Source organism: Odocoileus virginianus, chromosome 11 (assembly GCF_023699985.2).
Source record: "Odocoileus virginianus isolate 20LAN1187 ecotype Illinois chromosome 11, Ovbor_1.2, whole genome shotgun sequence".
Classification (NCBI taxonomy): Eukaryota; Metazoa; Chordata; class Mammalia; order Artiodactyla; family Cervidae; genus Odocoileus; species Odocoileus virginianus.
Window position 1 is genome coordinate 69010785 of NC_069684.1, and position 13636 is coordinate 69024420.

Consider the following 13636-nt stretch of genomic DNA (forward strand, 5'->3'; position numbering starts at 1 on the left):
TTGCTTATGCTCTTTCTAAAATACAATAGGCAAAGCTGATTACAACATTTTTCAGTATAAATAGTGAAGAAAAGAATGAAATTATCATTTCTCTTTTCCTGATCACTATACTTGAATTAATGTGTTCCAAGATAGCAGTAGTGGTTTAGACTATTTAACCACATTATTGGCTAATATTGAGTTGTTGTAACATGGGCTGCTCTTAAGCCACATTAATTCCCACACTGACCTTATACATTTGAATATGCTTTAAAATTAATTAAGCACATAGTATTTATAGTTATATTTATAGTATTCTCCATGTTTCACTTGAACTAAACTTTTCCTAAGTCAATATTATTTTGGATCCTCACCCTTTCAACTAGCTCTGTTTATTCATTCTTGTGCATCCATGCTAAGTCACTTCAGTCATGTCTGACTCTTTTTGACCCTGTGGACTTAGCCTGCCAGACTCTTCATGGGATTCTCCAGGCAAGAATACTGGAGTGGGTTGCCATGCCCTCCTCCAGGGGGTCTTCCTGACCCGGGAATCGAACCTGAATCTCCAGTGGCTCCTGCATTGCAGGTGGGTTCTTTACCACTTAGCCACCAGGGAAACCCGTATTCATTCTTGCTTCGTATCAAACACACATTGTATACACAAACCATAAATAATTCTTCCAAGTCACCTATTGAGCCAAAGTCAGGTTTCCATTTAGGGTGAGCTATCAACTGCAAGAAATAACTATTTTGTAAGGATTAAGGTAAAAATAAAATGAGTTCAACTTAAGCACAACTAGTAGGCCATGCATATGTTCACAGCAGTGTTTCATAGTCAATGAACTCTATTTCCTTACATGTGAACTTTAAAAGGGTTTAATTTCCTCTGCCTGGAATTGGTGAGCCTTATTACCATTTTATTCTAGATGTTCTCTGGTTAAGCTGACTTACAAAATTAATTTCACTTCCTCCCTTCCCCCATGGGTTTTATATTAAATTCTTTTAAGACTTCCCATAGGAAATAGGAACCAAGGTACACTGCACTTGTTTCTCAATTCTTCTTTTTCTGGTCCTTCTTAGGTTAAACAGTGTTTGTGACAATAGCAACTTTGAAAGTTGGTTTTAAGTCTCTGATTGCTTTTGGTTAAAAAATAAGCTAGTATGAGGAATAATCATATAATTTGAAATAAGGCAAATGTACAATCTTTAAACCAAAATAAAAAAGCTTCTACTTTGTGGCACTTAAAGATATAACTCATGCACAGCTAGTTTTAGAACTCCAATAAAAATCTGAATGTACCATCCCTAATCCCAAATTGTATCTATCCTGTCTAATAAATCACTTTCAACATTTTCTCTTCTTTGGATTCCTTTTGCTATTTTTGTAGTTTCTACCACTATCATCTCTAATGCAGTCTTCTACAATAGCTTCCCAAGTCCTCTCTCTTGTTTCAGTCTCCAAAGATCAGATATGGAGGAAGATATTTTTAAAAAGAAAATGCTGAAGTAGGTATCAAAAGAATTATACCATTTTACAAGAAGTCTATCACATAGTTACTATACAGCAATGTTACAATAAAATTATTCTCTGGGTGTTACACATATAATAGAGAAATTGTGAACTATCTCCTCTCCTTTCTTAATTAAGGACAATAAGAAGGCAAAATAACAGAATGTCTTAATATTTTAATTATTCAAAGTACATAAATTAGTTCCATGTAATGTAAATTTTGGCTACATTTGTTTATAGTCTGTGACCAGCTGGTTTCTTTGACATGTCTAGCTCCAGAAGTTTGTATTGAGGAACTGGTAAGTCAGAGGCAGGATATTTCCCCCATCCCTCAGGACAATGGTTGCCATCCCTAGCAAGTTGTCAGAATTACTTGGGTATCTTTTGTTTAATTTACAGATTTCCCACGCCCCACCTGAGAACTACTGAGTCTGGTTAACCTTGGGCAGGCTGGGAATTTATGAATTAAAAAAACTCCACAGGTGATCCTGATGATCAACCAAGGTTGTGAAACTAAGTCAGACTGTGAAACCGCAGACTTAGGAAACTCTAGCTAATGGGTAAGAGAAATTTGAACGTCATTGAGAGGAAGTGTGCCCTCTAAATATAAAACTTTACAGTTGCCAGCAGGTGAACACATGTAAATGAAGTCTGTGAGAGACTGAACATGCAAAGCTATCCCTAGTGGATTTATTATTTTTTTATAATATAAATGCCAAATGTCAGGGTTAAAAGTGATAATTGTCATTATATTGACTTTGAAGAGTGAAGTTAAAATTTAGCATGGTTTAAAGTAGATTCTCCCTAACAAATTTTTCCCTTGGTAACACCCTATACTCTGTTACATCATAATATTACACCACAACACTGCACACAAAGTTACTAATTCAAACATCCTGTTCTCTGTCTGCAATCTCCTCTGTGTTCAGCTTACTTAGCCACTCATTCTTGACCTTTGTTTGACAGCACAGGGCTTTCTGTTGTGCTTCTCTTTCCTCCTAATCCACCTGCCCACTCTTTCTTCAGTTCCTTAATCAATCTAGAGACTATAAAGCTCAAATTCAATAGCAGTCCTGCCACTAACAAATGCTCCTTTGCCTCTTTGCTTTCTTGTGTTTGAAAGCCCCAAACCTGAATCAGTCCTATATTCCTCTTTCTCTGCACATTCTTTTTCAACTGCATGTTGCAATGGCAGATAAATCCAGGGTTGTTGTTCAGTCGCTATGTTGTGTCCAACTCTTTGTGATCCCATGGACTGTAGCACACCAGGCTTCCCTGTCCTTCACTATCTCCCTGAGTTTGTTCAAACTCATGCCCATTGAGTCAGTGATGCCATCCAACAATCTCATCCTTTGTTGTCCCCTTATTCTCTTGCCCTCAATCTTTCCCAGCATCAGTGTCTTTTCCAATGAGTCAGCTCCTTGCATCAGGTGGCCAATATTGGAGCTTCAGCTTTAGCATCAGTCCTTCCAATGAATATTTATGGTTGATTTCCTTTAGGATGACTAGTGTGATCTCTTTGCTGTCCAAGGGCCTCTCAAGAGTCTTCTCCAGCACCACAGTTCAAAAGCATCAATTCTTCGAAGCTCAGCCTTCTTTATGGTCCAACTCTCACATCCATACATGACTACCTGAAAAACCAATGCTCGGACAATATGACCCTTTGTCAGCAAAGTCATGTCTCAAACTGTCTAGGTTTGTCACTGCTTTTCTTCCAAGGAGCAAGGGTCTTTTAATTTTGTGGCTGCAGCCACTGGTCACAGTGATTATGGAGCCCAAGAATATGAAACGTGACACTGTTTCCACTTTTTCCCCCATCTATTTGCCATGAAGTGATGAGATCAGGTGTCATGATCCTCATTTTTTGAATTTTAAGTTTTTCTAATTTTGAATTTTTTTATTTTCAGTTTTAAGCCAGACTTTTCACTCTCCTTTCACCTTCCTCCAGATGTTTTTTAATTCCTCTTCACTTTCTGCCATTAAAGTGGTATCATATGCATACCTGAGGTTGTTGATATTTTTCTCAGCAATCTTGATTCCAGCCTGTGAGTCATCCAGTCCAGCATTTTCCGATTTTGAACTAGTCTATTGTTCCATGTCAGTTCTAACTGCTGCTTCTTGTCCTGAATGTAGGTTTCTCAGGAGGCAGATAAGGTGGTCTGGAATTCCCATCTCTTTAAGAGTATTCCACAGTTTGTTGTGAGCCACACAGTCAAAGACTTTAGCATAGGCAATGAAGCAGAAGTAGGTGTGGTTTTTTTGGGGTTGGTTTGTTTGTTTTGATTCAGTGTAACCAATTTCAAATGGGTCTTCCACCTTGCATAGCAACCTTAAATTTTTTTTCTTCTTGTTAACTCACTTTTTCAGTGATTACTTTGTATCTTCTTTATACCCCCACCTTTCCAAACACACTGCCTCTTTCTTGCTTTCTCAGATCATTTTTAGCAGATGAGATTGTTTCCTTCTTCACTTGTAAACCATGAGATATATTCTCCCAATTTCCTACTAACCAATTCTATGAATCTCCATCTGCACTCATCTTTTCCTTTTTTCCAGTCTGTACTTCTAATTAAAATCAATCTTTTCACATGGGTCTTGGATTCTACTCTTTCCTTATTTTTCATAAACATTACATTACCAAATAATTCCTCTTTTCTGCATGTTAAAGTGATTCCTAACACTGTCTCATTCCCAGTGACATTTAAACATGCATAAAAATGTTTTAAAGTATACTTTTGCCTCTATAGTCAGACCCCATTCTAGCTAACACCTCCGTTTCCATCTTTCTCCTCACTTTCAGAGCCAAATGTTATAAGGTCTTAAAACAGTTATAGATTCCTATTTGTTGCAATACTGTTTACTGATATTCAATTTAATTTGGCCTCTGACGTTAACAATCCCTTCCATATTGCCAAGCCAATGGACACTTTCCAGTTATTGGCACATGTTAGCATTGTTAACTTCACTTTACTTCTTGAAACAGTGCCATGGTTTCCATGAATAGTATTATCTACTGGTTTCCTACCTAACTCTCTGGTCATTCTAACTTTCTGTAATTAAACTTTTTTTTCTGCAGATTCATCTTCCTCTGCTTGTTAATTAGAAGCTTAAATTTCTCAAGACTGAAGCCTGGTCTCTCTACACATTCTATTACATTTTTATAGGCAAATAAATAATTTACCAAGTATATGTACATAACTTTAACAATTCTAAATCTAGCTCACACCTCTCTTCTAAGACAGTATATATTTTCTTTCACATCTCCATATGCATCCTTCAGTCGCAATATGTCAAATACCAGATTTCCTCCAAAACTCACTGCTCTCTCCAATGTTTCTAATCACATTGAATAGTTACACAATGCACTCAGACGCATAACTTAAAAATCTCAGATTCACCCATGATACTGGACTCTTGTCACACTCCAAAAGTTAATCATCTTTGAGGCCCATCTATTCTTTATTCTTTTTTATCCATTCATATTTTCCATATTGTTTGTCACCATATTCTAAGCTACTACCATCTCTAACATTAAATAATGTACTAGTTGTTTAATTAATTTCTCTTCAATTCTTATTCCTCACCATTCTAATCCATGTTTGACAATATACCTAGTGATTTCTTCAGAAGGCTATTTTCATGTTATTCTTAGATAGAAAAGTTTCTTATTGTTATTTAAATAACAATTTTACAAAATATTGCCATCTTTACCAATCCCTCAAGTTTTAAAAAGTTTAAAGACTTTCCATCGTTTTTAACCTAAAGACAAAAATCCTTATCATCCTTGAAATCCTTAATGTACAAGAAGCTGAATTGTCTGGCCCTTGCCAATTTTCTGAGCTTTGCCTTCTACTACTATCCTCCTAGCTTTCTCTCTGTTCCTAAGTTATGCCACAGGACTGTAATACTCTTTAGAATGGAAAGATGAACTAAGAACTAATTAAGACAGAAAAATTGAGAGTTGATGTAATAATAAGTAGAACAGAAACGATGAATTGATGGCACTTCCAGGTGAAAACAAACTACTTCTGGTGGTAAAACTAACAGGTAAAAGGAAAATTATTTTTCTGAATCAATAGCTACATAGCAGATAGGATGAACTATGTTGGTTGGCACCATCAACTGGAGTCATCATCTCATTATGTTAACGATAAGCCTATATATTAATAATTTTATGACCATTTTTCTCCTCATAGGCCAAAGAGGTGAGTTGAATGATGATGTAGAAATCATAATCCCAGTTCTTTCGAGTCTCTGATGGTTCACTAAGCTCTGCAATTTCTTAGGGAAACAAAGTGCTTTTGGTTCACTTTTTTGGTAGCAGCAGCAGTTCTAGGGGTTTCCACTAGCCATTGTCTCTGGTTTTCCTATCAGAATAACTCTCTCTATGCCAATTAAAGAAACAGTATTTGGGTTCTGCCAGTTGTTGAGTATGTATATTTCAACCATGCATTAAAAAATTGGAAAATGTCTTTTAAATGTGTCCAGGGACCACATGAGCTCACTTTGATATGGATCTTAGTTCAAAGCTCCACTTATCATTCACCTGTATCAGTCAAAGGGACAACTTTAATCCATTAGTCAAAACCTAGGACATCTGTGGGTCAATACATTCTTATTACTGCTTTGACATTGGTTTTTATTACAATAACCATCTAGTCTCTGTTGAACAAGTGATGCTACTTGACCCTTACCACCACTACAGGATTCAATTATTCCCACTGAATTCAAAGAGGCATTTCAGAAATCTACCATTGAAAAATGTCAGAATTTCCTGCCATTTTTCCTACCATTAAAAAATGTCAGAATCTTTGGCCCTTAAAGAAAGTCTAGTACAGAAGACTTAATGTATCCCACCAATGTATCTTTCTAGCTCTTGGGAAGGTATCATCCTCTGGATTCTCCCATGGGACATATTATGTGAAATAGTAATAGCCTGTACATAATCCGTTTCAGAATTCCAATACCCCTTAATGTTTGAACAATAAGAAAAAACTTACGTATTTACAAATGTAATTACCATTCTGGTACTCTTTATTCCTTTGTGTAGGTCAATATTTCCATTCAGTATTTTCCTTCTGCATGAAAATTTTCCTTTTGCATTTCTCTTAGTATGGGTCTGATGATGATGGACTTATGCATTTTTTATATATCTAAAAAAGCCTTTATTTTTCAAAGATATTTTCACTGGGTATAGCATTCCAGATTAATGTTTTTTCTTTCAGTTTTTAAAGACATTGCTACATCTTACCCTTGCTTCCATTGTCTAATACAGTGAATCTGCTATTATCTTTACTATGACTTCTCTGTACATAGAGTGTTTGTCTCTGACTACTTTTAAGATTTTCTCTTTATAATTGGCTTTGAGCAATTTGATTATGATGTACCTTGGTGTAGCTTTTCTCCTCATATTTCTTGTACTTGGGATTCATTGAACTTTTCTGCATAATGTTTTTCATCAATTTAGTAAAGTTTTTGACCATTAATTCTTCCAATAATTTTTTTCCTGTTCTCTTATTTTCTCATCTTTGAGAATTCAAGTTGCATGCATATGAAGCTATCCCACAGCTCAAACATACTCCTTTTCTTTTTCTTTTTCTTTATTTCATTTGGATAGTTTGATGCTGTCTTCATATTTACTAATAACTTCTGCTATGTCTAATCTACTGTTAATCTTATCTACTATATATTTCATTTTAGATATTAGTTTTCACCTCTAGAATTTCAACTTGAATCTTTTAAAAAATACATTTCATGCTTTGGTTTATCTTTTAGTACATATGAAATATGGCTATAATAACTGTTTTACTGACCTTGCCTGCTCAAACATCTGCATTAATTCTGTGTATGTTCAATTGATTGATTTGTTTCCTCAATATGGACTGTTTTTTACATAGCTGGTAATTTTTTATTGGATGTTAGAAATTATGAATTTTACCTTGTTGAGTGATGGGTATTTTTGTACTTCTATATATTCTTGAGCTTGTTCTTAGGTGCAATTTACCTACCTAAAAACCATTTGATCTTATTGCATCTTATTTTTAAGTGTTTTTTTTTTTTTTTTTTTTTTTTAGATGAGACCAGGAAAAAAGGAAGGTGAAATCGCTCAGCCGTGTCCGACTCTTTACGACCCCGTAGACTGTACCAGGCTCCTCCGTCCACGGGATTTCCCAGGCAAGAATATTGGAGTGGGTTGCTCTTTCCTTCTCCAGCAGATCTTCCTGACCCAGGGATCAAACCCGGTTCTCCCGCATTGCAGGCAGATGCTTTAACCTCTGAGCCACCAGGGAAGCCCAAAGCAGAGCTCAATTCAGGGCTAAAAACACGTGGTATTCTACATAATGCCCCACGAATTTTGAGGATTTCCCAGTCAAGTCTCTGAGAACAGACACTGTCCCTACCCTTTTGTGAGCAGCAGGCCTTGGTACAACTAGTTTAGGGGGTGGCTCTTTCCTTGGCCACAGAAATTTCTCTCACATTAATGGTTTGTTACTCAACTGAACACTCAAGCAGATCCTCTACAGATCTCCAGAGTTCTCACTTTGTGAATCTCTCTTTTCTTCGTCTCTGTCCTGTGAACTCCACTGTCCTTGGTCCCCTGGTCTATCAGGACTCAATATTACCTTCTCAACTCGTGGAGTTTATTTCATTCCACCCCTCAGGGATCACTCTTCTTTGCTCTGTCATAACCAATATCTTCCGAAAGACTATTTTATATATTTTAAACACTGTTACAGATGGCAAAGTAAATCTCATTCCTATTCCTTTGTCTTTACCAGATGCAGAAATTTCCTTGTATTTATACACCCTCCTCTGCAATATACCAAGGATATTCTGGCATTTCAATTCTATCCAGCACGGACCACTTTTGGGTCCAGGTTTAAGTCAACCAACATGTCAGAGTCACTCCCAGTTCCCTAAGCAAATACATCAAAATCAGCATTTCTTCTTATAGCATCAGTGTGAAATCTGGTAAATTACCTTATATTGTATCTTTTCCACCCTGATTCAACAGTGTTAGGACTCACTCCCATTTTCTAATTTATATTCACTATGGATATAAATTAGAAAAAGCTTGAAATTGTTTTCATGCATATGGTGCCTCCTCCCAGGTCATAAATGTACCCAAGCCCTAACAACTAATAGAATTTGGAAATGGTTATAGATTAAGAAGAAATGAGAGCTGGTAGAGGTAGGTCTTGATGAGCATCAATATGCGTTTCTCTGGGAAGTTCCTTAAAACTTCTTCAAGATAAATATTTATTACTCTATAACTCAGGTACACTTAGAATTTGACTGTAGGTTTGTTTTTCAGAAATTTTGACTCTGGTTATAAAAGATAAATTTCTTTCATGACATTCAATTTTTTTTTTTTCATGTTCCTGTGCTAACCTTGAATTGAGACTGTAGAGAGAGCCTTGAGGGTATCTTTTTTTTTTCCTCCATGCTCTCCAAAGCATTTAGAATCATTCATTGGACCATATAGTCTTTAGTGTCTCTTCATTTCCATTAAAATGAGCTCTATGGGATAATAAAAAAAAAGAAATATATTTATTTCCTCCACAGTTGCATGAGGCACATATGCTTGCTTACATATATGCTTGTCTGTAAGCAAGCTTGGAATTATTCATATTTGTCCAGTGTATGCTAAGCAGCTGGAGTCTACTTAGCAAGTTACGCAGATATTTTCTTGTGGACACCAACTATTGTGCTCCAGTGGTAAAGACTTTAAGAATATGCATTTGAAAATCATCACAGTGACTCTTTCTTGGGGGTTAAAAGACTTTGGAACTATAAAGTTAGTGCTTTGAGTTGTAGTATTTTAGTCTCATTTAGGTAAGATTAATTTAGCTTTTGGTCCTGACTGTGTAATTAAAATTTATTTAGTCATGTTAAAAGTTTGTTTTGAGTTTTCTAGAATCAGAACTGTAAGTTCCAGCTAGAACTCTTGACTCAAAAACATTTTGAAACCCTTATTACTGAATAAAAACCATCATAAGAAAAAGTGTATTAGTTAACACTGCAATAAATGTTGTGTAACTACCTATCCTAAAATTCATTGCCATTTTAACTAGTACTTTTTTTCTCATGATTATGCTTCTTCAGGTAGACTGCAGGTTGGTTGATCTAGGATGAGTTCAGCTGATGACTCTGCTTTAGAAGGAGTCAACTGAACTTGGTTCTAGGCTACGGGCTGGATGAAGCCATTCTCCCATGTTGTTATTCTAGGGTCAAGTCTGAATGCCAGTGGCTACACAGAGTATGCTCTTTTCATGACAAATTATTGAAGTGTGAGAGGACAATCCCAACTGCAGAAGCACATTTAAGATTTCTACTTCTGTCAAATATACTGAAGTATTACTGGCCAAAGCAAGTAGCTTGGGTGAAGCATAGGGCTGTAAACTCATCTACAATGGAAGGATACTGAATATTTGCTAAATTATTCTGGATCAAATGATTCTACTCGTAAAAATCCAGCCTAGACAAATATCCTAAATGTACAACATTAAGAGACAGTTAAGTAAAGAATATAGCCAGGAAATATTACAGACTTTCACCAAAAATAATTATGACAGTACTTATGAAATATTGAGAAGTGAAACAAGCAACATGAAGCAGAAAGAAAAGAACTGTCAGTTATAAAAACAAATTTCTTCAGCATTTTAGAAGAATGGCAAAATTCTTCTTAGGGAAAAATTGCTCTTTTGTTTAGGAAAGGTTTATGAAGGAGATTATCTGGTTCTTCAAGAGAAGACCATGGGCCAGTCCATATATGCGGAGGTTTAGACAATTAGGAGCCTAATTCCACAGCTTATTAACGTAACAGGGATTTTAAGTTTATGCATTCATTGGCAGCCTAAAAGATAGAAAGATTAATTAGTTAACACTGCAATAAATGTCCTGTAACTACCTATCAGGGAAGAGCAAAAAGAAAGTCAACACTATAACTGCAGGCCAGGGACTAAGGAAAAGTTGCTCTTGTAATAAAAAAATGGACATATAATTTCATAAGAATACTTGATATTAATTTTTAACTTTACAAATTATATATTTATATAGAGTTTTTCATTAGAAGAGAACAATAAATACTCAAAACCAGTTAATATTTGGATAAAAAGATGATGCTGCTTTACCCATCAGTTGCAGAACTGACTAACTAGTTGGTTGGTTGACTAGTTGGCTCGATTTATACACTGAGCTTTCAGGTTAGTGAACTTGGGCAACATTGACACCCTTTATTCGGTTTTAAGTCATTTCCTATTTTTTTTTTTTTTTGCAATAATATTCCTCTGCTATTACTGATGGTGGTGGTTTAGTCACTAAGTTGTGTCTGACTTTTGCAATTCCATGGATTGTAGCCCACCAGGCTCCTCTATTCATGGGATTTCCCAGGCAAGAATACTGGAGTGGGTTGCCATTTCCTTCTCCAGAGGATCTTCCAGACTCAGGGACTGAACCCAAGTCCCCTGCACTGAAGGAAGATACTTTACCTCTGAGCCACCAGAGGAGCCTCTGCTATTGCTAAACATTTATAACTACTTTTTTTCTTTTCTTTTTTTGCATCTAGCAATCTAGCAGCAGTGTGTTTTTTGTGCTCGGGGGAATGTGGCCGTGGGAGCTAAGTGACAAGGGAAATGCTAGCAGCTGCGGGGGAAGAGTTAGATGAGTTTCACTGATCTCAGGAGTGCTGCCCAATAAAACATTCTGCAGTGATAGAGTGCTCCAGGTCTGTCTGTGCTAGTATGATAGCCACTAGCCACATGTGCTTGCTGAGTATTTGCAACGTGGCTAATGACTGGGGAACTAAAATTTCAGTTTATGTTAATTTAACTAATTTAAATGTGGACAGTGATTATCATATTGGACAACACATAGTGTTTAGATAAAACCAGAAATAGCAGGTGAAAAATAAATGACCAAAAGCAGGTTCTCTGTCATTCAGAAATCCCAGAACTAGTAAAGCAGGCACTAGATTTTTGGAAATCATATGAAATATTAGTTTAACATAACTGTCTAGTTATTTGAGAAATGGTGATTAATATGTTGGAAGATAACATATATTGTATGAACTTAAAGTTGTAAAATACATTTCTGTGTTTAGAGGAAAATTGGAAGATTGGTTTTCAAAATGTTAACTTTAGGTGCTATGATTATAAATAATTTCTTTTTTTTCTTTCTATTTACTGTATTTCTCAAATTTTCTCCAAAATATGCGTAAATTTTTAATTTGTAATGTTTATTTGTCTGGATAATACTTTAAAATATTACTGATCCCCCCCCCCCCAAATGTCCCTATTTCCTTCCCCTATTGAATTGATCAGGTAACTGACTGTGACCTCAGACTTCCTTGTTTCTGGGAAAGTATGTGGTTGGCCGGAAAGCAGAAGTTACATGCAAGACTTCTGGTCTTTTTGAAGGTGAACAGGTTTGCAAAATTTTTAAGAGAAACTGGAGATTTGGAAGAAACAACAGGAAGGGATGAAAATTGCCCCCAGAGAGCAAAATGATTTCTAGAGATTGAAAGAGTGGTTTGAGCATTTTAGTGTACCAGGATGGGCTTTCTGATAATGCGAGGGTCTTGTATGACCTCAGAGGAAATGTCTGTATGCTGCATGTGGAGAACTGAACTTAGAGACTCAGGGATTTCTTGCTTTCCAAGAATGCCCCATGTCTCAAAGGTGGTGGAAGCAACAGAAAGCTTCCAATTCTGAAGCATTCAGTCAGTAGCAAATAACATTTCAGTGACTTACAGGCCCAGACCCCAACACCTTGTCCCTTGGACCTTAATATAGCCCTGTGGCAGGGTGGAACACAAAAAGAAATGAAGAGGAATTTTCAACCAACTGGATGGAAATATTTAAAAATTGAATTGACTTAAAAATTTTTTTTTTTCAAGAACATGAAGAAAACGGAACCCTTATGCATTGCTGACAAGGAAGAAAAATGGAACAGCCCCTGTGGAAAACAATTTGGCAGTTCCTCAAAAATGTAAACATAGAATTATCATATGATTTAGAAATTCTACTTCTAGGGACACACCCAAAAAATTTCAAAACAGAGACTCCAACATACACTTGTATACCAATGCTTATTGTAGCCTTATTCACAATAGCCAAAATGTGGAAATAATCCAAATATCCATTAACAGAAAATGGAATTTTTTTAAAAACAGTATGGGATTGTTAGGGAATTTAGCATAGACATGTACACACTGCTATATTTAAAGTGGATGACTGATGAGGATCTACTGTATAGAACATGGAACTCTGCTCAATGTTATGTGGCAGCCTAGATGGGAGGGGAGTTGGGGGAGAATGGATACACGTATATGTATGGCTGAGTCCCTTAGCTGTTTACCTGGAACTATCACAACATTGTTAATCAGCTATACCATTATACAAAGTAAAAGGTTTTTTAAAAATCAGTATATACATGAAATAGAATATTATTCAGCCAATAAAATAGAATGGAATTCTGGCATGCTGCAATGGATGAACCTTGAAGACATTATGTAAGTGAAATAAGTAGACATCAAAGGACAAATACTGTATGATTCCTCTTACATAATGTACCTAAACTAGGCAACTTCATAGAGACAGAATGTAGAATAAGGATTACCAAGATCTAAAGGGAAGGGAGAATAGGGAGTTATTGATTAATGGGTACAGAGCTTCAGCCTGGAATGAAGAATAATTTCAAAAAATGGATGGTGGTGATAGCTGTGGAACCCAGCAGAAACCTACAGTCCCTTCCCCAAGTAAAAATACCCCTCTATGTCCTCTGTCTCTTGCTGTAGAAAAGATGAAGTCTCCCAGGTCTCCCAGAGTCACAAAAGAGCAAGCTTCATAGTTGATTAAGACAATAGGGTCACAGACTTCATGCATATTCTTGAGCAGTTTTACAGATACTATAACTACCACCAGATGAAAAAAACTAACTGCATGATGACCAGACTCTAGCTATGACACAAATTGCTCCATCTATGCCATTTATGGCTAGCACAATTCCAGGAACTAGCCTCAAGAGAATGATGTTAAGCTTATTGCTCATAACAATCTATACATTTGTAGGCATCAAAATAGCTGTAGCTTGCTCTGCTCCTGTAAGTAATTGGGCAATTAAAAATGTTAGCAAAGAGATGATACA

At 36.2% G+C, this 13636-nt stretch overlaps 1 long non-coding RNA gene across 1 annotated transcript; it reads left to right on the forward strand.

Moving 5' to 3' along the window:
- Nucleotides 1–441: 441 nt before the first annotated feature.
- On the forward strand, nt 442–12968 carry LOC139037542 (uncharacterized). Its single transcript, XR_011490424.1, has 2 exons — nt 442–565; nt 7564–12968. It is a non-coding gene; the product is annotated as an uncharacterized lncRNA (long non-coding RNA).
- The last annotated feature ends 668 nt before the right edge of the window (nt 12969–13636 follow it).